Here is a 23,712-nt window from a genome sequence, read left to right as displayed (position 1 = left end):
TTTGCCATGCTACTAGTCCTACATACTTACACCTAGAAACCCCATTCAAACCTATTTAGGTTCATCTTACGGTGGACATGTTTCCCTGAGAAGGAATCTCTGAAATGTTTCATAGTTTTAGAAATATAGTGCTTTCAAATTTGAGACATTTATCATGGGGGTCAATGGCAGATAGTGGCACGTCAAAAAATCACTTTCTCTTTATATATATATTTTTTATCCCACGATTTTGTAACCTATTTTTCACCCCTGTGTCAATTATCTAATGTGATCCTGGGCTCTACACACCCTCCGCCAACCTAGTCCCCATATATGGGGGACATGGGGAGAGCAACAGACTTGAACTCATGCTTCCTTCATGCCTGAGTGTCCAAGTGGCTCCTCTACACCTGACAGGGGGGAGTTTCCTTTCCCCTCCATCAGGCGCCCCGGCTGGCCAGGGGGAGGTAGTTTAGAGACCAGGATTACTGCATGTTTTTTGTGAGGGTACCTACCCTAGGGGACACGGGGAGAACATGCAAACTCCACACAGAAAGGCCCTTTCGCCAACCCCGCCTCGGGTATGGGCACTGATGACGCTGAGGAGGAAACACGCCACCAGCACCCACAGTGTCCCGAGCGGGAATCGAACCCAGGACCTTCTAGCTGTGAAGCGACAGCACTACCAACTGTGCCACCGTGCCAACCCCCCAAAAAAAATCACTTTCACCTAGAAACTCCATTCACACTTTTTATAATTCAGCTTATGTAGAGACACATGCTGGAACTTTTTACTTGGAAATGTTTTGTAGTTTCTGAGTTATTTAACTTAAACGCCCAATGCATTCTCAATGGCAATAGCACAAATTTTGGAATGCTACTAGTCCTACACACTTACACCTAGAAACCCCATTCCAACCTATTTAGGTTAATCTTACGGTGGACATGTTTGCCTGAAAAGGAATCTTTGAAATGTTTCATAGTTTTAGAAATATAGAGCTTTCAAATTTGATACATTTATAATGGGGCCCAATGGCAGCTTATGGCACGTCAAAAAATCACTTTCACCTAGAAACTCCATTCACACTTTTTATTATTCAGCTTATTGTGGAGACACATGCTGGAACTTTTTACTTTGAAAAGGTTTGTAGTTTCTGAGTTATTTAACTTAAAAGCCCAATGCATTCTCAATGGCAATAGCGCAAACTTTGGCATGCTATTAGTCCTACATACTTACACCTAGAAACCCCATTCCAACCTATTTAGGTTCATCTTACGGTGGACATGTTTGCCTGAAAAGGAATCTTTGAAATGTTTCATAGTTTTAGAAATATAGAGCTTTCAAATTTGATACATTTATAATGGGGCCCAATGGCAGCTCTATGGCACGTCAAAAATCACTTTCACCTAGAAACTCCATTCACACTTTTTATTATTCAGCTTACTGTGGAGACACATGCTGGAACTTTTTACTTTGAAATGTTTTGTAGTTTCTTAGTTATTTAACTTAAAAGCCCAATGCATTCTCAATGGCAATAGCACAAACTTTGGCATACTATTAGTCCTACATACTTACACCTAGAAACCCCATTCCAACCTATTTAGGTTCCTCTTACGGCGGACATGTTTGCCTGAAAAGGAATCTTTGAAATGTTTCATAGTTTTAGAAATATAGAGCTTTCAAATTTGAGAAATGTATAATGGGGCCCAATGGCAGCTTATGGCACGTCAAAAAATCACTTTCACCTAGAAACTCCTTTCACACCTTTTATTATTCAGCTTACTGTGGAGACACATGCTGGAACTTTTTACTTTGAAATTTGTTGTAGTTTCTGAGTTATTTAACTTAAACGCCCAATGCATTCTCAATGGCAATAGCACAAACTTTGGCATGCTATTAGTCCTACATACTTGCACCTAGAAACCCCATTCCAACCTATTTAGGTTAATCTTACGGTGGACATGTTTGCCTGAAAAGGAATCTTTGAAATGTTTCATAGTTTTAGAAATATAGAGCTTTCAAATTTGATACATTTATAATGGGGCCCAATGGCAGCTCTATGGCACGTCAAAAATCACTTTCACCTAGAAACTCCATTCACACTTTTTATTATTCAGCTTACTGTGGAGACACATGCTGGAACTTTTTACTTTGAAATGTTTTGTAGTTTCTGAGTTATTTAACTTAAACGCCCAATGCATTCTCAATGGCAATAGCACAAACTTTGGCATGCTATTAGTCCTACATACTTGCACCTAGAAACCCCATTCCAACCTATTTAGGTTCATCTTAAGGCGGACATGTTTGCCTGAAGAGGAATCTTTGAAATGTTTCATAGTTTTAGAAATATAGAGCTTTCAAATTTGATACATTTATAATGGGGCCCAATGGCAGCTTATGGCACGTCAAAAAATCACTTTCACCTAGAAACTCCATTCACACTTTTTATTATTCAGCTTATTGTGGAGACACATGCTGGAACTTTTTACTTTGAAAAGGTTTGTAGTTTCTGAGTTATTTAACTTAAAAGCCCAATGCATTCTCAATGGCAATAGCGCAAACTTTGGCATGCTATTAGTCCTACATACTTACACCTAGAAACCCCATTCCAACCTATTTAGGTTCATCTTACGGTGGACATGTTTGCCTGAAAAGGAATCTTTGAAATGTTTCATAGTTTTAGAAATATAGAGCTTTCAAATTTGATACATTTATAATGGGGCCCAATGGCAGCTCTATGGCACGTCAAAAATCACTTTCACCTAGAAACTCCATTCACACTTTTTATTATTCAGCTTACTGTGGAGACACATGCTGGAACTTTTTACTTTGAAATGTTTTGTAGTTTCTGAGTTATTTAACTTAAAAGCCCAATGCATTCTCAATGGCAATAGCACAAACTTTGGCATGCTATTAGTCCTACATACTTACACCTAGAAACCCCATTCCAACCTATTTAGGTTCATCTTACGGCGGACATGTTTGCCTGAAAAGGAATCTTTGAAATGTTTCATAGTTTTAGAAATATAGAGCTTTCAAATTTGATACATTTATAATGGGGCCCAATGGCAGCTCTATGGCACGTCAGAAATCACTTTCACCTAGAAACTCCATTCACACTTTTTATTATTCAGCTTACTGTGGAGACACATGCTGGAACTTTTTACTTTGAAATGTTTTGTAGTTTCTGAGTTATTTAACTTAAACGCCCAATGCATTCTCAATGGCAATAGCACAAACTTTGGCATGCTATTAGTCCTACATACTTGCACCTAGAAACCCCATTCCAACCTATTTAGGTTCATCTTAAGGCGGACAATGCATTCTCAATGGCAATAGCGCAAACTTTGGCATGCTACTAGTCCTACATACTTACACCTAGAAACCCCATTCCAACCTATTTAGGTTCATCGTACGGTGGACATGTTTGCCTGAAAAGGAATCTTTGAAATGTTTCATAGTTTTAGAAATATAGAGCTTTCAAATTTGATACATTTATAATGGGGCCCAATGGCAGCTCTATGGCACGTCAAAAATCACTTTCACCTAGAAACTCCATTCACACTTTTTATTATTCAGCTTACTGTGGAGACACATGCTGGAACTTTTTACTTTGAAATATTTTTTGTAGTTTCTGAGTTATTTAACTTAAAAGCCCAATGCATTCTCAATGGCAATAGCACAAACTTTGGCATACTATTAGTCCTACATACTTACACCTAGAAACCCCATTCCAACCTATTTGGGTTCCTCTTACGGCGGACATGTTTGCCTGAAAAGGAATCTTTGAAATGTTTCATAGTTTTAGAAATATAGAGCTTTCAAATTTGAGAAATTTATAATGGGGCCCAATGGCAGCTTATGGCACGTAAAAAATCACTTTCACCTAGAAACTCCTTTCACACCTTTTATTATTCAGCTTACTGTGGAGACACATGCTGGAACTTTTTACTTTGAAATTTGTTGTAGTTTCTGAGTTATTTAACTTAAACGCCCAATGCATTCTCAATTGCAATAGCACAAACTTTGGCATGCTATTAGTCCTACATACTTGCACCTAGAAACCCCATTCCAACCTATTTAGGTTAATCTTACGGTGGACATGTTTGCCTGAAAAGGAATCTTTGAAATGTTTCATAGTTTTAGAAATATAGAGCTTTCAAATTTGATACATTTATAATGGGGCCCAATGGCAGCTTATGGCACGTCAAAAAATCACTTTCACCTAGAAACTCCATTCACACTTTTTATTATTCAGCTTATTGTGGAGACACATGCTGGAACTTTTTACTTTGAAAAGTTTTGTAGTTTCTGAGTTATTTAACTTAAAAGCCCAATGCATTCTCAATGGCAATAGCGCAAACTTTGGCATGCTATTAGTCCTACATACTTACACCTAGAAACCCCATTCCAACCTATTTAGGTTCATCTTACGGTGGACATGTTTGCCTGAAAAGGAATCTTTGAAATGTTTCATAGTTTTAGAAATATAGAGCTTTCAAATTTGATACATTTATAATGGGGCCCAATGGCAGCTCTATGGCACGTCAGAAATCACTTTCACCTAGAAACTCCATTCACACTTTTTATTATTCAGCTTACATTGGAGACACATGCTGGAACTTTTTACTTTGAAATGTTTTGTAGTTTCTGAGTTATTTAACTTAAAAGCCCAATGCATTCTCAATGGCAATAGCACAAACTTTGGCATACTATTAGTCCTACATACTTACACCTAGAAACCCCATTCCAACCTATTTAGGTTCCTCTTACGGCGGACATGTTTGCCTGAAAAGGAATCTTTGAAATGTTTCATAGTTTTAGAAATATAGAGCTTTCAAATTTGAGAAATTTATAATGGGGCCCAATGGCAGCTTATGGCACGTAAAAAATCACTTTCACCTAGAAATTCCTTTCACACCTTTTATTATTCAGCTTACTGTGGAGACACATGCTGGAACTTTTTACTTTGAAATTTGTTGTAGTTTCTGAGTTATTTAACTTAAACGCCCAATGCATTCTCAATGGCAATAGCACAAACTTTGGCATGCTATTAGTCCTACATACTTGCACCTAGAAACCCCATTCCAACCTATTTAGGTTAATCTTACGGTGGACATGTTTGCCTGAAAAGGAATCTTTGAAATGTTTCATAGTTTTAGAAATATAGAGCTTTCAAATTTGATACATTTATAATGGGGCCCAATGGCAGCTCTATGGCACGTCAAAAATCACTTTCACCTAGAAACTCCATTCACACTTTTTATTATTCAGCTTACTGTGGAGACACATGCTGGAACTTTTTACTTTGAAATGTTTTGTAGTTTCTGAGTTATTTAACTTAAACGCCCAATGCATTCTCAATGGCAATAGCACAAACTTTGGCATGCTATTAGTCCTACATACTTGCACCTAGAAACCCCATTCCAACCTATTTAGGTTCATCTTAAGGCGGACATGTTTGCCTGAAGAGGAATCTTTGAAATGTTTCATAGTTTTAGAAATATAGAGCTTTCAAATTTGATACATTTATAATGGGGCCCAATGGCAGCTTATGGCACGTCAAAAAATCACTTTCACCTAGAAACTCCATTCACACTTTTTATTATTCAGCTTATTGTGGAGACACATGCTGGAACTTTTTACTTTGAAAAGGTTTGTAGTTTCTGAGTTATTTAACTTAAAAGCCCAATGCATTCTCAATGGCAATAGCGCAAACTTTGGCATGCTATTAGTCCTACATACTTACACCTAGAAACCCCATTCCAACCTATTTAGGTTCATCTTACGGTGGACATGTTTGCCTGAAAAGGAATCTTTGAAATGTTTCATAGTTTTAGAAATATAGAGCTTTCAAATTTGATACATTTATAATGGGGCCCAATGGCAGCTCTATGGCACGTCAAAAATCACTTTCACCTAGAAACTCCATTCACACTTTTTATTATTCAGCTTACTGTGGAGACACATGCTGGAACTTTTTACTTTGAAATGTTTTGTAGTTTCTGAGTTATTTAACTTAAAAGCCCAATGCATTCTCAATGGCAATAGCACAAACTTTGGCATGCTATTAGTCCTACATACTTACACCTAGAAACCCCATTCCAACCTATTTAGGTTCATCTTACGGCGGACATGTTTGCCTGAAAAGGAATCTTTGAAATGTTTCATAGTTTTAGAAATATAGAGCTTTCAAATTTGATACATTTATAATGGGGCCCAATGGCAGCTCTATGGCACGTCAGAAATCACTTTCACCTAGAAACTCCATTCACACTTTTTATTATTCAGCTTACTGTGGAGACACATGCTGGAACTTTTTACTTTGAAATGTTTTGTAATTTCTGAGTTATTTAACTTTAACGCCCAATGCATTCTCAATGGCAATAGCACAAACTTTGGCATGCTATTAGTCCTACATACTTGCACCTAGAAACCCCATTCCAACCTATTTAGGTTCATCTTACGGTGGACATGTTTGCCTGAAGAGGAATCTTTGAAATGTTTCATAGTTTTAGAAATATAGAGCTTTCAAATTTGATACATTTATAATGGGGCCCAATGGCAGCTTATGGCACGTCAAAAAATCACTTTCACCTAGAAACTCCATTCACACTTTTTATTATTCAGCTTATTGTGGAGACACATGCTGGAACTTTTTACTTTGAAAAGGTTTGTAGTTTCTGAGTTATTTAACTTAAAAGCCCAATGCATTCTCAATGGCAATAGCGCAAACTTTGGCATGCTATTAGTCCTACATACTTACACCTAGAAACCCCATTCCAACCTATTTAGGTTCATCTTACGGTGGACATGTTTACCTGAAAAGGAATCTTTGAAATGTTTCATAGTTTTAGAAATATAGAACTTTCAAATTTGATACATTTATAATGGGGCCCAATGGCAGCTCTATGGCACGTCAAAAATCACTTTCACCTAGAAACTCCATTCACACTTTTTATTATTCAGCTTACTGTGGAGACACATGCTGGAACTTTTTACTTTGAAATGTTTTGTAGTTTCTGAGTTATTTAACTTAAAAGCCCAATGCATTCTCAAGGGCAATAGCACAAACTTTGGCATGCTATTAGTCCTACATACTTACACCTAGAAACCCCATTCCAACCTATTTAGGTTCATCTTACGGTGGACATGTTTACCTGAAAAGGAATCTTTGAAATGTTTCATAGTTTTAGAAATATAGAACTTTCAAATTTGATACATTTATAATGGGGCCCAATGGCAGCTCTATGGCACGTCAAAAATCACTTTCACCTAGAAACTCCATTCACACTTTTTATTATTCAGCTTACTGTGGAGACACATGCTGGAACTTTTTACTTTGAAATGTTTTGTAGTTTCTGAGTTATTTAACTTAAAAGCCCAATGCATTCTCAATGGCAATAGCACAAACTTTGGCATGCTATTAGTCCTACATACTTACACCTAGAAACCCCATTCCAACCTATTTAGGTTCATCTTACGGTGGACATGTTTACCTGAAAAGGAATCTTTGAAATGTTTCATAGTTTTAGAAATATAGAGCTTTCAAATTTGATACATTTATAATGGGGCCCAATGGCAGCTCTATGGCACGTCAAAAATCACTTTCACCTAGAAACTCCATTCACACTTTTTATTATTCAGCTTACTGTGGAGACACATGCTGGAACTTTTTACTTTGAAATGTTTTGTAGTTTCTGAGTTATTTAACTTAAAAGCCCAATGCATTCTCAATGGCAATAGCACAAACTTTGGCATGCTATTAGTCCTACATACTTACACCTAGAAACCCCATTCCAACCTATTTAGGTTAATCTTACGGCGGACATGTTGCATGCACAGGTTTGCATCGGTCCAATGGTGCTGGAGATTGGCTGATCACTGACAGATGGACGGACTGAAATATAGTCTCAGCCATGTATGCTTTTGGCCTGGCAGAGACAATGAATACCATTTATAATTTAATACTTAGTATTTAGAGGTACAGTGATTTGAACCAACAACCATGAGTTTATGAAACAGCAATTAATCTCCTGCGCCACATGAATATAGGATTAAGGTGAAATTTACCATAATTAAAATATGAATAATTGGGGTCATCTTCTAGATATGGTGTTTGGGATCAAAGTGTTGGATGGACAGGCTGAATAACTGACTGGCTGACTGACTAATCAATATTGCCATCATGAGAGCTCTGCCGCTAGTGGGGTTAGTAAAGACTCATACGTCTCATACATGGGCGTAGGCTTATTAGCCAGGCTAACATGGGCGTGGTTTGAACTTGACCCCAGGAGGGGCGAATGTTTGGCGTGTGCTCAATTTTTTGACCTTGTTTATTTTGCCGTTTTTTTTACAATGCCCTAACCCCTAAAGAGGAGTTATTTAGGACAGCAGCACACACACACACACACACACACACACACGCACGCACGCACGACAGCCGTACAGAGAGTCATCATGTCATGATCCCCTGAAGAGAGATGATTACAAACTCGAACCGCCGACCCAGGGATCATTGGACGACCTGCTCTACCTCCTGAGCCGGCTGTCTCATAGCCAGACCCGTTCCTAAAAGTCGAGGTGTACGTCATCAATATCAAGTTACTAACTAGAAAAAGTGCCCTTCTGGGCACAGGTCTCCACCAGGAGGATAGGACTGTGTGAGATGTTTGGCAAAATGTTTAGGAGTAATATAAATAAGTAATATGTTTGCCTTTGATGGCAATTGGATGATTTGAGGCATTTTGTTCCAAAAATGTGTTTTGCAAAAATCAACCTGTTGGTGGCGCTATAACAGGCCAATGTGAAAAGGGTGGGATATATTCCTCAGCCTAGTAAGAAAATGTGTGAAAGATTTGACGTAAATTGCATGCTGCGTTCATGATTTGAGGCTTTTGTTCAAAACGGAGCAATCTTGCAAACTGTGAAAGCCAATTATAGCCAATTAGGATGGAATATGAAAAATCGGTCAGATCCGACTTGAGCACATGACCATAGAGATACTGTGTAACGATTTTTGGACAGAATCTGGAGGAGTAATATCCAAAAATGTGTTTTACAAAATTCGGCCTCCTGGTGGCACTATAAAAGGCAGATGTGGAAAATGCAGGTCAAAGGTTTGTCCTTGGCCTCTAGGGAGTGTGCATGCAACGTTTCACGCAGATCGGTACAGTTTTAGGTAAACAATGTGAAAAGCTGCCTCATGGTGGCGCTATAACAGGCCGTTCTGGAAAATGCGGGGCAGAGGTTCATCGTTGGCATCCAGGGAGTGTGTGTGCAAAGTTTGGCATCGACCGGGTTAACGGTGCCGGAGATTAGCTGGTAACGGACGGACGGAAGGACACACGGACGGACACACACACACACGGACGGAGTGCAAAACATACTCTCTCCCCATGCCTTCGGCCTGGTGGAGACAAGGTGTGCAGTTTGTCAATGAATTAGCCGTATTATACGTGCGTGCATGCGTTCTCTGCTCATATCAGAATGAACTGAAACTTCAACTGATGCTTTAAAAAAAAAATCAAAAAAGGTTGGGAGTCATAGCCAGACCGGTTCTAAAAGTCGCGGTGTACTTTATTCCAGACGAGGTGTGATGAGAGGAAATGGTATAGGAACAGAAGAGAAGATTGTAAAGGAAGAAAATTAGATGTGTATACAGAAGTGGAGATGATGCGAGGAATATGACATGGTTTGTGAGGAAGTATACGAGACAAATTGAAAGAACACCATTTGTCATTACAGAGGAAATATACATCATGGAACAACTAACTTTTATTCTTAGACTACAAGAGGACAAGTTCTATAACAATCACACCCATGTGAAGTGAGGGGCGCTAATATATTAAAGTCTAACTCATGTTGCTATTGTAACCAAATGGCCAAAATAGAAGTTACTAAAATGCATTTAACACTACACCAGTTGGAATTTCACCAACAACCATTTAAGGCTTGAAGAATCTAATCTACAATCAAAGGCCCATACACAGACCTTTAGATACTTAGACTAGAAAATACTCAGGCAAAAATACGGAGAAGTTCTGCAGATAGATAGATGGATGAAGATAGAAGCACAGGCAAGCAGATGGATGAAGGTTCCGGAGTTCCATTTTATTTGCAGACACAAAGTACAGATCATCTCTCCTGCATGGGCCTAGGCCACCCGCCTCACGGCGTGTGAGCCACTGACTAACTGTTACAAACATTTTCAGTAGACCTTATACCACTCACAGACAGAGACATCAAAGGAAGAATGCAAAGGTGGTCCCAACCCCCCTGTACCAAATGGTCATGTCTAAATAAGGTAGTGGTCACCAGGAAGCAAGCACAGAACAGTAGGTGTCCTGCAGGCCTGGCCGTTTACTATCAGCAAGCCAGATCTTTAGGGTCCCTCCTGCAGTGCCCATGCAGGCATCCTGTCTAAACATGTCATGTCACTCTCTCAATGAGAGACAAAGATCCAGGTTTACACTTTAGCTAAAACAGACTATATTAATGTGAATTATGGTTTTCCATATACATCATAACCTCCCTTTGAGACAATCATGTCTCATAAAAACGAATATGGAAACACAATTGACCCTCGTCCTCCCTTTGGCACTGACTGGAACATAAAAAATATGACACAAAGAAATCAACAATTACAGTAGAATTCAAAATGGCTTACAAACTTCTAGGCATTCAAATCACATAACTTGTTACCAGTGTTCTCATTCCATTACAGTATTATCATCGGTGTGCTTATAGAACTCCCTTCTGTGTTCTCTCTTACACACTAACAACTTCTCTGTACTGTAATCAACTTCACTTTAACCTTTACATAACTCAAAACATGATCATTGACATAAATGATAACCCGTAAACATATATCTGACACTTAAACACAATACACCGTCGCTGAATCCAACCCCTTTTGCTTCACTCCAAAGCACCCAATTATTGAATACAAAGTGTGTTACGGTTCTTCAAACTTTACATCTGATGCTCTTAGCATCAGTTAATGTTAAGGATAAATATTACCATAGTCATCCATAAAATGATTCATTTTTGTTTAGTTAACCTATCTTTAGGACATGCAGAAATCTATAATTATTTCAACACTCTAGATTTCCCAAGGCTCGTACAAATAACAGCACTGCGGCACTTACAACATTCACTTCATGACCCCTTAGGTCATGGACGGACCAATGCGAGACCTGACCACCTCTTTGTGATTCACACCCACGAAACAACATATAAAAAACGTGCATGCTACTATTACCCACTTACGTTAAAATCCTAGAGTAATTTATATAACTTTAGAGTTTTCCCCACATGTCATAGCAGAAATACCTTCGTTGACTTTTCCCATTCACAAATTTATTCGAACAAAAATAAGAACTTTATGCACAATTAGGACGATTAACACTTATGCGTACGACAGGAGCACTGTCTTTCGCCTGACAAAGAAACATCTAACTAATTTTACTCCGGTTAATATTTCGATTCAGATCCAAATCTCCCTTAGGCATATCCATCCCCATTAAGTCAACTTCCCTAATTAAATACTGACACATAAAATCAACATACATGCCCATTACTATGTTGAACTAGACAAACGTAGACATACATTTGGAATCAAATGGAACGATATCCATCTGATATAATAGAATCTTCTGTAACGTTTCTTCTCCTTTTGTCTCACCTTCGTCATCAGTCAGCGCACACGGGCCAAACGAGGTTGTGATTGTGCAGTACACTTATGCACCGCATGGCGTAGGCCGCTCTGTTGTAGAGTTGCCCTTTGTCCCGTCCGGAAACTTTCATTCTGAATTCTGATCTGAATTCACTTTATCACCTCCTCCCTTTCAGTCATGATAATACAACATGACTAAAAAAAACGAGAAAGTGAACCAGTGTCATCACAGGAGCCTATAGGCCTCTGCGAGGCAGAAACTCGTGACGTGCCGCGTTGCGAGCTTGTAGACCAGCCGCCTCACGCCTCGCCGCCTGTCGAGTCGAGACGCGCCGAGAAGAGTCAACGAAGTGGCCAACGCCTCCCTTGGACCGCTGACCGCCGATGAGCGCCCTCGGGCCGGGGCACGCTGTGCTCCGTAGCACCCCTCTCCCCACCGTCCAGCCGCTGTCCATCGCCCTCTGGTCACGATCGCCGAGAGCATCAAGCCGTCGCCCATCGCCGCTCCTCTGTGCAGGTCGCCTCCGTCGTGGTGGTGATGAAACCCCCCCCACCTCGCCGGGCAGGCCGTTGCCATTGTCTCGCCGGTTCGACTGCAGTGCGCATAGCGCCGTCGTCGTCGTTCCCCTCCGTCCAAAAAAAATTGCCGACCGAAATATCTATTAGACTGAATTGTCAATTGTCCACTGGTTCTCCCGCCTGACGCAAAAATGCATCAACACGACCGAGCTCGGCACCACTTTGAAGAATCTAATCTACAATCAAAGGCCCATACACAGACCTTTAGATACTTAGACTAGAAAATACTCAGGCAAAAATACGGAGAAGTTCTGCAGATAGATAGATGGATGAAGATAGAAGCACAGGCAAGCAGATGGATGAAGGTTCCGGAGTTCCATTTTATTTGCAGACACAAAGTACAGATCATCTCTCCTGCATGGGCCTAGGCCACCCGCCTCACGGCGTGTGAGCCACTGACTAACTGTTACAAACATTTTCAGTAGACCTTATACCACTCACAGACAGAGACATCAAAGGAAGAATGCAAAGGTGGTCCCAACCCCCCTGTACCAAATGGTCATGTCTAAATAAGGTAGTGGTCACCAGGAAGCAAGCACAGAACAGTAGGTGTCCTGCAGGCCTGGCCGTTTACTATCAGCAAGCCAGATCTTTAGGGTCCCTCCTGCAGTGCCCATGCAGGCATCCTGTCTAAACATGTCATGTCACTCTCTCAATGAGAGACAAAGATCCAGGTTTACACTTTAGCTAAAACAGACTATATTAATGTGAATTATGGTTTTCCATATACATCAGGCTTAAACAGGTTTGTAAAACAGAGCTTAAGAAACTGGGATGAGGAGCTGAGTGAAGACACCAGAGTTTACAAAAGGTTGACATTTATTTCACATAACTTAGTTATAATTAGTACCATGGCTTAATATACAAAATGGCAGTTCTCAACACTGTAGAACACATTTCTTCTCCATACATCATGAGCAGTTAAGGCACATCACATCAAAAGGAGCATCAACTCAAGTAGGTTAGTTTCACTGCAACAAAAACACACAATTAGTTTAACTACTCTTAATGTCTAAACATGCAAACAGTGAAGGAGCTCAAGCCTTACAGTGGGTTGAAAACTACAAAATAAAATACATACATCACACAGGAAACAACAACATTATGTGCACATAATATACCTTAACACAGGGCAAGCAGAGTGGAAGCGCACCTCTGGCAGAAAACTGCCTCACAGCTACTGGCCCAACTTGCATTGGATAAACGTCATTATTTAAAAGACATTAAAATACCATACCATGGTAGCACTGAGAACCACTCTGCTCGCCTGTGGCGAATCAGTCAGATCTGCCATTGCAGTAGGACTTCCTGCTTTTGAAAAGAGTACTGCATCATGATTGGCTGGTCTGGAGCCGCTTGCACCTGCACTCAATGACACAATCATTAGTGTCAGTGACACAATCACACCATAGGGGAAATGAGAGAAACTGCATTAAAGTCCACCTGGTTACACTATGATTAGGTGGTGATGTAAAACAAACACAGACAAAACAAACATTTATTTTGAATGGCATTTAATGTTTGTGTTAGCGACTAAACAAACATTTTTAATATTTTGTTTAACTAAAAACAAACTCTTCCTTCAGCCCTATATGAGAATTTCAAACATTGTTTTGATTGTGTATTGTAGTGTATCAAAAATGCACATTTGTGTGTATGTTGTTGTCTCCACCAGGCCGAAGGTATGGGGAGATAGTATGTTTTGCACTCCGTCCGTGTGTGTGTCCGTGTGTGTGTGTGTGTGTCCTTCCGTCCGTCTGTTACCAGCTAATCTCCGGCACCGTTAACCCGGTCGATGCCAAACTTTGTACACACACTCCCTGGATGCCAACGATGAACCTCTGCCCCACATTTTCCAGAACGGCCTGTTATAGCGCCACCAGGAGGCCGCTTTGTGCAAAACAAGTTTTTGGACAGTACACCTACAGATTTTGTCCAAACATCACACAAATTGGTACACAGTCTCTCTAGAGCCATTCAACGAAACAGGTCTTTCAGATTTCTGAGTGCTCAGTTTCAAATAAAATGCTGCAAATCATGAACACATCGTGTGATTTCCGTGAAATTGTGCACGCACATTCCCACTAGGCCGAGGAAGAAATGCCACATGAACATTTTCAACTCAGCCTCATGGTGGCGCTATAACTGGCCGAAAAGTGTTTTACCTCTAACTGCATGGATCTGTGGATAACTTTGTATGCCAACTCCCTAGAGGCCAAGGAAAAACCTTTTCCTGGAATTTTTCACATCTGCTCTTTATAGCGCCACTAGGAGGCCGACATATGTAAAACACATTTTCTAATATTACTCCTTCAGATTTTATCCAAATTTCACGCGAATCAGTACACATGTTCTCCATAGTCATGTGATCAAGACGGGTTTTTTATTTTATTTCTCATAATCCACCATAAAAATTAAGTGAAAAAAAACACAATTTTTCATTTATTTTTTAGGGGCGCTAGCCCTCGATCATATGCCCAGTTTTGTCTGTTTGTGTGCACCCCATAGCGATGATTCGATTGGCTGAGCACCCCATAGCGATTATTTGATTGGCTGAGCACAAGAGCAGTACATATTGAAGACAAAAGTGAAGGCGGAAAAGTGATGCCCCCCCCCTATTTTAGCAACTGAATGGCTGAATGGCCTACCGTAATATAGGTAGGCACCCCCCCCTGCCCTCCCATTAAATCCGCCCATGTACTCATATTAATTACTTAGGGGCACCTGTGAGCCAGTATCGAACAGCTGGAGGTATGGCAGCCAAACAAGGGTGCAGAGTGAGCTGTGGCGGGCATAGTGAGATGTTTTGGGTGGAGGTCAATAAAGAGCACTCAGAGCCTATGTTTTAAACATGTGTTTATTTTATTCTCCATCCACTTTTTCATTGACTCATGAATATATAATGGTTCCAGGCCTGCTCCAGCAGGTTTATAGGAATGCATTAGCCCCATGAGGGCTCCCCGTGGCTGGCTGCAGCCTCCCGGGTCCCCATATGCACTTTGAAACTGAAAGAATACCGCCACACTCTCTAGTTCCAATGCAAAGTTTATTGAATATAAAAGCAGGGCCAACGTTTCAACAGCAAGTTGCCAAGTTGGTCATTCAGCCCCATATACAGTACATTGTAACATTGGTTTAATAGGGGAGAACCATACCCCAGAGTCGCCATTCCCCCGCCATTCCTTTTCTCCCAGTGGTGCATGGTTTTATGGTTCCATGGCTCCCTCCAGAGAGTATCTGTAGTACTAGTATAGAATCCCAGAATACCAACCACAAATTAGAATTAGACAGGGCTATATCTTGCGCCACCCTTATCCCTTATCCCTAAACTAATTTGTCATTTTTTACTATTTTAAAACACCTTTTAAAATAGTTCAACTAGCCGATCTACAAGCTCACAATGTCTCGATGTAGATCGGCTAGTTGAACTATTTTAAAAGGTTTTTTTAAATAATAAAAAATGGCAAATTAGTTTAGGGATAAGGGATAAGGGTGGCGCAAGATGGAGCCCTTAGTCCACACAGGGAAGCTCATCTGAACCGGACATGGAGAGGATTGACAGATTGATATCTCTCGCTTGTTAGCTAGTTTTGCGGCCTTGCGTGGTTGGCGACAAACTTCTTAGAGGGACAACTGACAAGCAAGGTCTGTGATGCCCTTATCTCTGGGCTTCACATGCACCACACTAAGGAGATAAGTGTGCTTGATGGTTGATAAGTCCAACTCATAATCGGGAATTCAAATGATTCCCTATTAACAAGGAATTCCCAGTAAGCGTGATGATTAACTTCCAGCTGTAAACATAGCACACTTTTTATTTTGTGTAAAAATGTATATATCTAAATGATAAAAATAATTTCTGGCATTTTCTTTTGCAATTGGAATCAACTTTGCTGTCGAATATCAGCATTGGGGACCATGGGGTGCATGGAGAACCCCCGTTCCTACTAGACTACTAGTACACAATCACCTTAGCTGTCCTTCAAGGCAGACATAGCAGGGATCACAAAACAGGCAAAATGGACTGGCCCTGGAGCAATTTGGATGGACCCAAACCATCTATTTTCCTGGTAGTTTTGGATACCATCTGTACAATGAACCCTACAGCCTGGTGCTCATTGTTTTTTGACAACTGTCATTTGGTACTGTAGCGGCTAAGAAGATGGGGATTAACTTAAGAGAGCTCTAGGTATCGTATCGTAACACTATCTACACATAGTAGATAGTGATCTGTAGAGTCCACAGAAATGGATGGTGTGTGGAATTGATATGAAAATATTGTTCGTTTTGCATCGCAACATCACATAAGATCACCAAAGATCTCAGCTGTACAGCTGGTGTGTGTTTACAGGACCAGTGGAGGGAAGGTCCCTCTCTCCCTCCCTCCCGCCATCTCCCCTTCCTACAGTATGTTGTAGTAATGAAAGTTACAGCACGTTCTCGCCCAGCCAAAGGTTGGCCCTGCCTAATGAAAACAGATGAAGCAGAGATAAAGTGTTTGCCGACATTAAGGGACTCATTTATCAGCGTTAGCCCCCGAGCTATAGAACACCTTGGTCTGGAGCACTCTGCGTTAACGGGCCCTGCCTCACACCACCGGTGGCAGCCTCTGTGAGAGACGCACGCACGCACGCACGCACGCACGCACGCACGCACGCACGCACGCACGCACGCACGCACACGCGCACACGCACACACACACGCACGCACACACACACACACTCTCTCTCTCTCTCAATTTCAATCCCCCTTTCTTTCACGCCTGCCATTTCTCTATCTCTTTCCATCTTTCTTTGCCTTTTTGTTTTCCTTTTGCATCATTGTCCCCTAGTTGATCATGTTGTATGTATAGGCCTACTACACTTTTACAATATCTTCACTGGGAAGCTCAAGTTACAGATGAGATGGAGTTTGTAATGGAGCCTGTGTGTTTTTTTTGTTTTGTTTTTACTTTTGCAATCAAACTTTCCCTGGGTAGAGATGGGAGCTATTTCTTTACCCATATGTTTACACAGTCAGAGTACACTTCTGTTTGAGAGTAGAGAGGTCAAGTTCAGTTTTAGTGGAACATGCCCTTACTGCAGTGCCATCCCTCTAAGGTTCACTCAAATCTGTAGGTATAGTAGGCTACATTTACAGTAGCTGCTTGTTGCGTAACAAGTTGGGAAAATGTCTTACCAGGCAAGAAGTAAGGCGTTGTATTATTAATTTGTTAATGTATTAATCTTGTGTTTCAACTACATACAGTATGTGTAGATTATTTTTTTGTTTTGTTTTTTCAATTCATGAAAATAATCTAAATATCTTTTTCGGGAATGTTTTTTGAAATTTAAAACAAAACAAAGACATTAAGGGACCCATATGTGGGCCGCGGACACATTTTTATGGGCTCACACTACAGTATAGAGCGACACTGGGAGATGGTTGCTTCTTTCTTGATGGTTACACACACTGTCTCACTCACCTGTAACACTGTTTTGTCACAATTGTTTGTTTTTCTTCCATTATGAACATTTTCAACATTGATTTTTGTATTGTTATTTCCTATTGAGAAAATAAACGGAAAATTGTAATAAAAACAAAAAACGATATATGTATTATGTAGACAGAAACACCTCTCTATGTCGAACATATGCTAAACAAACAAATGTCGTTTCGTTAAGTAGAAACTGTGCATCTAAAGAATTTGGTAGGCAGTCCCTGAAGGCGACCCTCCATCACAGGATGAACCTGACTGTTGGCCTATTACTGTTCAACAGCCAAGGGAACACAAGTACGCACATGCACGCACGCACGCACACACGCACACACGCACGCACGCACACATCTCTTTTTCTGTACTCCTGTCTAGGCGTATTCTCATCTGGCTGCTCATCTTCTTGCCTGGGTATTAATGAATCTTCCTCGTCCGTGTTTAAAGCTCCTTAATTAAGTTCAAAGCAGCGCTCGGGGCACCGTTCGCCTGCTCAGCTGACCTCCCTATGAGTGGAAGTGTTGATTAGGAAGTAGAACACACACACACACACACACACACACACACACACACACACACACACACACACACACACACACACACACACACACACACACGCACGCACACTGCAGGGGATGGATATTGACTAGAGCATAGTAACCCAATTTGGATTTTGTGGGTTGGAAAACGGACATCATTATATAGGCTCTCTTTTTCTTTCTTTGTGGTTATGTAGAACTATTTTAATTCCTTCAATCTACATGCCATATCTCAATTTATGCAACTGACACTGCTAATGAAATTGTCCGCCAAGGCAGAAGAACGTGGAGAATTTCCCTGTGCTATGGACAAGAAAAGCCCTCCATTTTCCCTCATCCCAATAATAGCCCTTCACCCCCCGCCCAAGCTGTCTGCACAGTGTCGACCTTTCGACACCACCTCGCAAAAGTTGGCTGCTGTCGATCGATAGCGTGTTAGCTTTTTGTTTGTAGGTTCAGGAGCGCCTTGGCTTTATTACAGCTGCTGAGAGTCACAGGGGAGTCTTGCGCGGCTTTGCGAGAGAGGAGCTCCCTCTTGTTTGCCAAAAGTGTAATCCCGCTGCGACCCGGCGTGACCCCGGCCTGAGAGGATAGCTGCTTAGACGTGTCTGCGGGTGGGAGAGAGCGAGGGAGCTCCCAGCTGCTAGGCTCTGTCTCCTCTCTCTATCTCTCTCTTCTTTCGCTCCTTCAAGGGTTGAAATCTATTTTGCTATATCTGGTTCTCCAAGCACCCTGTTTTCCCTCGCTCCTCTCTATGGTAGCGATCCGTTTTGCTCTCCTCTTGCCATTTCTCACCCACTGCTGCTGCTTAACTTGCTAGGCTATCTATTTAACACTCAACCTCAGACATCATGTAACCATTTGGTTAAGTTTGTGCACCGGACAAATAAAAAGTGGCTCACCCCCCACCCACCCTTCCACTGTTCTATATTTCTGTCTCTCACTGCTTACGGATTCTGCCCGAATCCACCACACACACACACACATTATATACACTCCACTAAGGGAGGCAGGAGGCCTTTGCTAAGTGGTGACAGATCTTCTGCCCTCGACTGAGAAAATAAGCAACACAGAGGGCCGTAATGCACGTACATGTACAGGCCTTGCTGCAGACAAGCCTGTGGTACGAGAGAGAGAGAGAGAGAGAGAGAGAGAGAGAGAGAGAGGAGAGAGAGAGAGAGAGAGAGAGAGAGAGAGAGCGCCGAGCCAAGGCACCAAAGAAAGAAAGAAAGAAAGAAAGAAAGAAGAAAATGAGCTCTGGAATCGATTTGGCATGGATTGGAGCCATGGCTCAAAAGTGTGTGGAATAAAGCTCCCCTGAAGCTGCTCGCTTGATTCACAAATCCATTTAGCATTTTTTCCCCCACTCTCTATTTTAATGGAGAATTAAAGGCAAATACCAGGCTCCACCTGTTTATCCAATGTGTGATGATGTGGTTTGCAAAATTGTATGGATCTGTATGGATGTGCAGCGTTTTGCATAGTAGGGAACACAAGATGCTACGACGACTGAAGCACATCCAAGGTCACTCCTTTGTGCTCCGTCAATGTTCACAATCAAAATGGTGTCGCACCAGAGTGGGAAAGCAAAGCAGCGTCGGCGTACGGCTGAGACAACTCAGGTGTGAGAAGAACCGGCCCCCCCAGTTGTTGTGGTACGGAGTATCACTCATTTGCTGATGTGAAGTAGGCACACACACACAGGCACACGCACACGCACACACACGGGCACACGCACGCACACGCACACGCACACACACACACACACACACACACACACACACACACACACACACACACACACACACACACAGGCAGGCAAGGACATGTATTTACATGCCTGTCTACCGGTGCCCAACCCCGGAGGGCCCAGCATCGCTGGCAGCTGACCCCCCGCGGTGCCCACTCCCCAAATCTTGGGGGTGAGACATCACTCTGCAGGGGGGGTGGTCAGCAGCAATCTGATTCAGGAAGCGCCGCGGGGGGTTACCGCAGAAGAGGAGGGGGATTACCCGCACGGCTTTGGTGCTGGTGTAGCCAGACTTCAGTAAGGCTGCATCAGCAGGGGTGTAGAGAGCACCCCCCCCCCCCCCACCCCCCGGCTACTGCCAGATATCACCGCTGTCCGTCCGCTGGAAACCAAACCGTTACTTTCCAGTGGAACCATTGGAGTTATTTGTTTTGTTTGCATCCGTTGACGACATGTACTGTTCATTTTATGCTATGTTCAGTATGTTGATGAATTGGATACATACTGTATATAGGCCCACAATGGAAACAAGTCCCCAGGACTTTTTTTGTGTTATCCGTTTAGCCTTAATGTCTGACTGTACCGCGTGGTCTTTACATCTTTCACAAATATTCAAGCAACTTAACAGTAAGCTATGATCATCATGCATGAGAGTAAAGCCAGCTAGTCGTTAGGTTGTGCTGTTACCATGGCGCCGCATGACGGACGCCACCATAACAGGTTAGCTGGTTGTCGTTAGGTTGTGCTGTTACCATGGCGCCACATGACGGACGCCACCATAACAGGTTAGCTGGTTGTCGTTAGGTTGTGCTGTTACCATGGCGCCGCATGACGGACGCCACCATAACAGGTTAGCTGGTTTATAGTTGTGCTGTTACCATGGCGCCGCATGACGGACGCCACCATAACAGGTTAGCTGGTTTATAGTTGTGCTGTTACCATGGCGCCGCATGACGGACGCCACCATAACAGGTTAGCTGGTTTATACTGTGGATGACAGTCAGACCACTGCTCTCCTCTTCTGGCCACCAACACTTTTCAAGTGGACCCTGATCCAGAAAAGGCTGAGAACCAGCGACTGACGTAATGTGATTCAAAACAACCGTGGACAACAGAAAAGGCTGAGAACCAGCGACTGACGTAATGTGATTCAAAACAACCGTGAACAACAGCGCGCCCCTTCCTTTGCCCTCTCACGGACCCGCTTGCTGCATTATGAGATGTGATGAGTCCAATGATTCAGGTCCATTGAGATCTGAAGTAGGCATATTTAGCGTGCACGCGCGCGCGAGAGAGAGAGAGAGAGAGAGAGAGAGAGAGAGAGAGAGAGAGAGAGAGAGAGAGAGTCTGGGCGTTAGAAGAGAACAGCCCAAGGTCAAGTCCAAACTAATCAGACTGCTCATTTCCCTGGGTGGGGTAATGAAGTAGAACGCTGACCTCCGCTCGACCCTGGGAATCTGTAGCAGGAAAACCAAGTCTACTACAGACCAAGACAGTAAGGGAGATATTCAAGCACAGCATCTTGTATATTAATATATGAAATGTAGTAACCTTCTACCCAGTGTTCCATTTGAAAAGACAAGAAAAAAACACCGGGGGGAGGTGGGGGTTTAGTTTCTTAACCACTTATAGCCCTATGCACTTAGACAAATAGCGGAAATAGCTGATCCACAAGCGACATGTTGTGAACATGTATATCTAAATGTGGTTAATACATTTTTAATTAAATTGTTAAATTGTTGTAAACAGACATATCACACAGTCTACATTTCCCAAAAGAAATGCATAAACTTGACCAGAAGCAGAGATAAAACATATACCACTACCGGTGATGAAGCATTGTTGACCAGAGAGGGGATAACAAAAGTAGAGGCATGGACCACCCCATCCCCTCCAACAAACTGTACCCTGCTCCTACCTAGAGCAGAGGCATGGAGCACCCCATCCCCTCCAACAAACTGTACCCTGCTCCTACCTAGAGCAGAGGCATGGACCACCCCATCCCCTCCAACACACTGTACCCTGCTCCTACCTAGAGCAGAGGCATGGACCACCCCATCCCCTCCAACAAACTGTACCCTGCTCCTACCTAGAGCAGAGGCATGGAGCACCCCATCCCCTCCAACAAACTGTACCCTGCTCCTACCTAGAGCAGAGGCATGGACCACCCCATCCCCTCCAACAAACTGTACCCTGCTCCTACCTAGAGCAGAGGCATGGACCACCCCATCCCCTCCAACAAACTGTACCCTGCTCCTACCTAGAGCAGAGGCATGGACCACCCCATCCCCTCCAACAAACTGTACCCTGCTCCTACCTAGAGCAGAGGCATGGACCACCCCACCCCCTCCAACAAACTGTACCCTGCTCCTACCTAGAGCAGAGGCATGGACCACCCCATCCCCTCCAACAAACTGTACCCTGCTCCTACCTAGAGCAGAGGCATGGACCACCCCATCCCCTCCAACAAACTGTACCCTGCTCCTACCTAGTGCAGAGGCATGGACCACCCCACCCCCTCCAACAAACTGTACCCTGCTCCTACCTAGAGCAGAGGCATGGACCACCCCATCCCCTCCAACAAACTGTACCCTGCTCCTACCTAGAGCAGAGGCATGGACCACCCCATCCCCTCCAACAAACTGTACCCTGCTCCTACCTAGTGCAGCTACTGTTTTACTGTTCAAACTGTACCCTGCTCCTACCTAGAGCAGAGGCATGGACCACCCCATCCCCTCCAACAAACTGTACCCTGCTCCTACCTAGAGCAGAGGCATGGACCACCCCATCCCCTCCAACAAACTGTACCCTGCTCCTACCTAGTGCAGCTACTGTTTTACTGTTCAAACTGTACCCTGCTCCTACCTAGTGCAGCTACTGTTTTACTGTTCAAACTGTACCCTGCTCCTACCTAGTGCAGCTACTGTTTTACTGTTCAAACTGTACCCTGCTCCTACCTAGTGCAGAGGCATGGACCACCCCATCCCCTCCAACAAACTGTACCCTGCTCCTACCTAGTGCAGCTACTGTTTTACTGTTCAAACTGTACCCTGCTCCTACCTAGTGCAGAGGCATGGACCACCCCATCCCCTCCAACAAACTGTACCCTGCTCCTACCTAGTGCAGCTACTGTTTTCTGCTGTACTTTTCATACAATGGCACCTGGGAATGAATGGCATCAAGGCAATGAGCATATGACTGTCAGCAGGCGTTACTACAGGCGTACATATTTGAGTAGTGTACTTTACTGTACTTGAGTACTTTTGGATTTTGTACCACTACATTTCAAAGACAAATATTGTACTTCTGACACCACTACATGTATATCTAGGAAAGGGAAAAGTACATGAACTAACCACTAAGCCTTTAATATTATTATATTACAGTACAGACCTCTGAGGGACCCCAACCCAACAAAGTAGTGGTTTAAGTGGTTTAAATTAGGGGTGCACGATTATGAAATTATAACCGATATCCGATTATTTGCAGGGTCATATCTGCCGATACCGATTCTGACCGATTCTGATATTATACAGAGGACCACAATGGAAACAAGCCTAGGCCCTATAGGGGCTTGGTCCAAAGCCTGTTAACACAGTATTCAATCAATCAATACATATCATATTTGATTTGTCTTGTGTTTGTTTTGTTAGAGTAGAGGTACTAGAGACTATTGAACTCATTGATGCATTTTTAAAATTTTCATTTACTTTT

The sequence above is a fragment of the Electrona antarctica genome (assembly GCF_951216825.1).
Source record: "Electrona antarctica genome assembly, chromosome: 4".
Lineage (NCBI taxonomy): Eukaryota > Metazoa > Chordata > Actinopteri > Myctophiformes > Myctophidae > Electrona > Electrona antarctica.
This window is presented reverse-complemented; position numbering follows the sequence as displayed.